This window comes from Pelodiscus sinensis, chromosome 30 (genome assembly GCF_052426305.1).
Source record: "Pelodiscus sinensis isolate ZL-2025 chromosome 30, ASM5242630v1, whole genome shotgun sequence".
NCBI classification, from domain to species: domain Eukaryota; kingdom Metazoa; phylum Chordata; order Testudines; family Trionychidae; genus Pelodiscus; species Pelodiscus sinensis.
Genome location: NC_143081.1, coordinates 8,646,134 through 8,652,133, shown reverse-complemented (window position 1 = coordinate 8,652,133; position 6,000 = coordinate 8,646,134).

The following is a 6,000-nucleotide window of genomic DNA, read 5'->3' as shown; positions in this document are numbered from 1 at the left end:
CACGAACCCTGCGGCTGCTCGTGCACAAACCAGAGCTGCGGAACTTCCCGCGTCTGCCGCACGGGGGCAGCAGAGACACGCGCCAAACAGCCCCGCCTGGAGCGCAAAGGAGCAAAGGCTCGTCATGATGGAATTCTCTGACGTCATGGATTAACTCATTTAGAAGTTCCATCCGTTTTTCAGGGAGCTAAATGTCTGTTCTCGAGGAGCAGCCGAACAGCTCCGCTCTGCGCTCCCTTCACCAGCCAGGCGTGCGAGCCGTGCCTAGAGTGCAAGCACTTTCCCCTCCCTCCCTTAGCGTCCGGGGAATGGGATGAAAAGCCAACCGCGTCCCAGAGCGCGCAGCTAAGAACGCTCCCACAAGCGAGCCCGAAATTCCGCCCTTGCTGTGCCCAGCCAGTCCCCTGGTGGGGGGGAGGAGGGAAGGCGGGGCTCGAAAGCAGGAGGAAAAAGTGACTTGGGCTCCATTTCACTGTATTTTAACAGCTCTGGAAGGTACGTTATCAGCTGCTCAAACACAGGAGGGGGTGGGGATCTGGTGACATTTTATTCTGTCGTCTGACACCCACTGATGGAAAACTTGTCCGATGCGGCTGGGTCTTCCCCTCACCCTCCTTTTTTGCATTCGCCAGAACGAATTCCTATTTTCCTCCTCCTGGTAAGTTTAACTGACAGTCTCCCCTTTATTCCCTTCTCCCCAGGGGCCCGCTCGCAGGTGGTTCTGACCCAGTCGGGCCCAGCGCTGAAGAAGCCCGGAGAGGCCCATAAGCTGCAATGCGCCACCAGCGGGTTTGCTCTTAGCAGCTACTGGATGAGCTGGGTCAGGCAGCAGCCGGGGAAGGGGCTGGTGTCACTGGCTGCTTATGACGACGAGTCGAACACCAAGCACTGCGCCGCCTCAATGCAGGGCCGGTTCGCAGCCCCCAAGGACAGCGCCATCTTGTACCCGCGAACGAACAGCCCGAGAGCGGAGCACAGCGCCGCGTTACTGCGCCAGAGACAGACACTGAGAGGAAGAGAATCTGAGCTCGCACAAAAATCTCCCCCTGCAGTCTCGGGACACTTGACAACCACGAATGAACTTTACTCTCACAGCACCCTTGGGAGAGAGCGCAGTATCCCTCTCCACCGTGCTGCAGGAGGGGAAACTGAGGCACTGCCTGGCTTGTCCCAACAGGCAGCCTGTCCCAGAACGAGGCACGGAGCTCTGCTCTCTCGTTTCCAGTTCAGTGGTTCATCCACGATGCTCCCCTTCCATCTCTCACGTGAGGAATCTCGACTCCTGTCACTAGCTCTGACCAGGACAGACAGGACATTTCTAGGGATCTGAAGAACAGCAGAGTTGCTACAGCCCCTCCCCCCGCGCGGCTGAAGGGATGTTAAACATGGTGCTTCAGGGCTGAAGTCAACCCCCCTCTACTGGAAATCAGAGCGAGATGTGACGGGGAAGCCAGGGGACCACGCCCTGCCCACTGCGGAGTTTCTCACTGGCTCTGGCGCTTCTGTCACTGGTCACTGTACCGGAGCTGCTCTTGGACTAGAGGGAACGAGGGCCTGACCCGTGGGGCGGTGACCATGCTCCTGTGTCCGCCTGCCCCGGGCTAATTCTCTGTGGGTGGATCTGAGATGTCGGTTCCGGGCCAGGGCTGGATTCTCCCCTTTGTGCCTGGGGATGACACGTCCCCTCTGAGCCAGAGTCGCCCCCGTTGGCCCCTTTGTACCCCCGCTGGGTGAGACCCGCATGCAAATCCCTGCCCCGGGGCTTCCTCTGTAACACCGACCGCTGGTTCTAGGAGCCTCAGTCTCTCCCCAGTCACAGGCCCGCCCGCCCCGGCCCGCGGGGCGCAGTGTCTCTCTCGATCCCAGGCAATGAAGCGCCTGGTGCTTTTCCTTGCCCTAGTGGCCGCCCCGGGCGGTGAGTGGCTGCTGCAGGGGCCGGGAAACACACAGCGAGGGGGCTGATCGGATTCATTGCCGCGATGTTTTGTTTTCCCCGCAGGTGTCCGCTCCCAGGTGCAGCTGGTCCAGTCCGGGCCCGGGGCGGTGCAGCCCGGACAGACCCTGACCCTGAGCTGCGCCATCAGCGGTGACTCTGTCACTAGTAATTGGTGGGAGTGGGTCCGGCAGGCTCCCGGGGAAAGGTTGCAGTGGATGGGACAGATCCGCTGGAGCGGCTCCAACTGGGGCACGTACTACGGCCCGGCTTTCCAGAGCCGCGCCACGCTCAGTGCGGACACCGCCAAGAGCCAGTTCTCGCTGCAGCTCCGCGCGCTGACAGCTGCGGACACCGCCACCTATTACTGCGCCAGGGCCACAGTGACACAGAGCAACGCAGGGCCCGGCACAGAACAGGGGAAGCGGCTCCCGAGCAGCGAGGCCTTGTTCTCTGGTGTCCCCCTGTGACGTAGTGGGGGTACCTGGCTGGTTTCTATGCTGCTGGCTCTGGGGGAACCCCCACTGGCTGCCGTGGGTACCACGACCCAGCAAAACAGGATGAGTCACTATGCAAACCAGTGGCCAGACACCCCCCATGGAGAGGAACAAAGGAAGAGGGAATGCTGCCTTGGCTTGGGGGCAGGGCTGGAAGTTAGTGAGTTGGTTGCTGGCTGTCGGAGGGCATGGAGGAGAGCCTAGGGGAAGGGGCTGGAGTTTAGGGGCCCAGTCTCCCCCATCTCAAGGGGGCCTGAGGCATCCTAGCCCAGTTCCTGTAACCAGATTACATCTGTGCTGCGCTGTGCTGGAGGAGCAATAAACCACCCTCAATTCCACTGGCTGGTGCAGTCTGTTTGTGCCATTTCGGGGTGCAGGAGACGGGGAACCCCCAACGCGCCGTCACACTGGTGTCAGAAGTGGGATGCACTGCACCCCGTGGATGGAGCTTCCAGCGGCAAGCGACAAGGCGCAGTAGAAGCAAGAGCCCTGGAGCCAGGCGTGCTGGAGACAGAGCGAAGCGGTTCCTGGGAATCGTGGGGCGCTGCAGCACTAGACTGGTGAGTCTGCACCGAGGGGCCCAGCGGGCAGATGGCCTACGCCCAACTCTTGAAGGCAGAGCTGGTGGGGCTGTGCAGAGAGAGGGGCTTGCCTGTGCAGAAAGCAACCAAGGCCCAGCTGATTGCTCAGCTAGAAGAGAACGACCAGCCACAGGGCCAGGATCTTGTCCCCAGGGGAAGCAGCCAGACCCCCCCTGAGAGTGTGTCAGGCTCAGAGAGGGGGAGGAGCGCTGGAACCCACAGGAGAGATGAGACAGCTTCCCCCAGGAGGCCTGCAAGCTGCAGCCCATCTAGGGCAGGGGCCAGCCAAGCAGAGCTGCGGCGGCTGGAGATCCAGCTGCGGATCAAGGAATTGGAAGTAGAGGACCGAGAGAGGGACCGCCAGGACCGAGAAAGGGATCGCCAAGATCGAGAGAGGCAGCGGCAGCATGAGCTGGCCATGGCAGAGCGGAGAACCGGCGGGGCACCGGCTGCGCCAAGTGCGGATGGGCCCCAGGGTCCCAGGACTGCCAGATGCTTGGAGAGGCCCGTGGTGGCCCAATTGAAGGACATGGGTGACATAGACGGGTTCCTCAGTGCCTTTGAGAGGGCCTGTGGACTGCAACGGGTTCCCCCAGCTGACTGGCTGCAGGAGCTCATCCCCGCACTGAGCCAGGAGGCGGCCGGAGTGCTCAGTCAGCTGGAGGACCTACAGCCCGGGGATTACAACCGAGTCAAGGAGGCCCTGCTGCACAAGTTCGGGCTGACCCCCGAGATGTACAGGAAGAAGTTCCGGGGGGTACAGAAAGGGCCACGGGAGACCTATGTGGATCTGGTCTCCCGCCTGGCGCAATACTGCCGCAAGTGGGTGTCTGGAGTCGGAGCCCAGACTGCAGAGGAGCTGCTCAAGCTGGTCATGATGGAGCAGTTCTATGCAGCGTGCCCACCCAAACTGAGGCTGTGGCTCAAGGACCGGAGACCAGAGAACCCCCAGGAGGCCGGGAGACTGGCGGATGAGCGTGGGCTCCTGTTCCGTGAGTGGCTCCCCCCCAGGAAGGCGAGGGCATGGAGGGTAGAGCGGCAGCTGGTCGTCCCCCGAAAGTATCACCTCAAGCTGCTGTATTTGGCCCACGATTCCCCCGTTGGGGGCCACCGGGGGATCCGGAGCACCCAGCTGAAGCTGCTCCAGCACTTCTATTGGCCGGGAATCTTTACAGCCGTGCAGCGGTACTGCCGGTCCTGTGACTCCTGCCAGAGGGGCGGGAAGGCCCAAGACAGGAGGAAAGCGGCTTGGGGGTCTCTACCCCAGATAGACCCTCTGGGCTGGCTGAGAGAGTTATGGGAGGGGAAGTCCTCCCTGGATGGAGCATCGGGGGTGGAAGCCGCCCTGGCTGTCCAGAGAAGGCTCGCTGGGCTCATGGCCCCGGCCCGAGAAACCCCGGCCAGAGATCAAGGCCAGCGGAAGGGTGGGTGTGACCCCCGAGGACAGGCCTGCGCCAGTCGCCCTGGAGCGGGGCGGCGAGTGGACAGAGGGAAGCCAATTCATGTGGGGCCTCGCCACGGCCGGCCCGAGTCAAGGGGAGCACCCATGTCCCCGGGGCGGGTTCCCACGCAGAGGACCCGAACTTCCCCAGGTCACGAGCGGAGTGACCCTGCTCAGTTCGCTCTCGGAGGGGGGAGAACTGTGACGTAGTGGGGGTACCTGGCTGGTTTCTATGCTGCTGGCTCTGGGGGAACCCCCACTGGCTGCCGTGGGTACCACGACCCAGCAAAACAGGATGAGTCACTATGCAAACCAGTGGCCAGACACCCCCCATGGAGAGGAACAAAGGAAGAGGGAATGCTGCCTTGGCTTGGGGGCAGGGCTGGAAGTTAGTGAGTTGGTTGCTGGCTGTCGGAGGGCATGGAGGAGAGCCTAGGGGAAGGGGCTGGAGTTTAGGGGCCCAGTCTCCCCCATCTCAAGGGGGCCTGAGGCATCCTAGCCTAGTTCCTGTAACCAGATTACATCTGTGCTGCGCTGTGCTGGAGGAGCAATAAACCACCCTCAATTCCACTGGCTGGTGCAGTCTGTTTGTGCCATTTCGGGGTGCAGGAGACGGGGAACCCCCAACGCGCCGTCACACCCCCGAGCAGGTCAATAGACACAGAACAGGCCGCAGCGAACGGAGACACGGGAAGGGACGCGCGGCAGCTATGCCTAGTGGCTAGAGCAGAGCCCCGGGCAACAAGACACCTGAGTTCCCTTCTGCCGTTGCGCTGCAGGGTCACTATGGACAAGCCAGTTTCCTTCCCTGCTTCTGCTTCCCCGCTCAGCCTGCGATTCTCACAGGGCAGTTTTCCTTTGCCATTAAACAATAGGAACGTGTCACTGAGTTGCCTTCCCTTAAGGCCCTCTCCCGCGTGTCGCTGTGTCCCGGAGAGGGAGGCGAAGGCGCAGGGGATGATTGGGGGAAGGTCTAGGACCGGTAGCAGACAAAGCTGGCGCATCCTCGCAGAAAACGCAGGCCCTTCAGGAACGTAAACATGAAAATATTTCTGATTTTGTCAAGGGGGACAACGAAGCCCTGTTGTCTTGAAAGCGCGGAAAATCAAAAAAGAATAAGGATTTTCAGCAGAAAATGACATCTCACAAGCCAAAACTATTTCAGGTGTTTTGTGATCACATTCCAGTGATTTTTTTTGGCACAAGACCCAAACGTTAAATTTTTGCTCTAAAATATTGGCACTTCCGTTTCCTAACCATATCTATATCTCGAAATGTTTCGAAAGAAATAGACACCTCTGTGGGGAAATGTTTGATTTTTCCCTTCAGATTCTGTGGTTTTAGAAAAAAATCTAAGTGTTTCACACATGCTGTGTGAAAATGTTCGTTTACTTATACAAATAACAAATAAACAAAATCCTCTCCTCCCCATCAGAATACTGATGGAACATAATAGCGGATATTTAGCAGAACTGCAAATTTTAACTCCATTCCAGGCCACGGGTGGGCGATAAAGCGGCAGCGGTTCACCAGGGTTTCCCTCTGCTG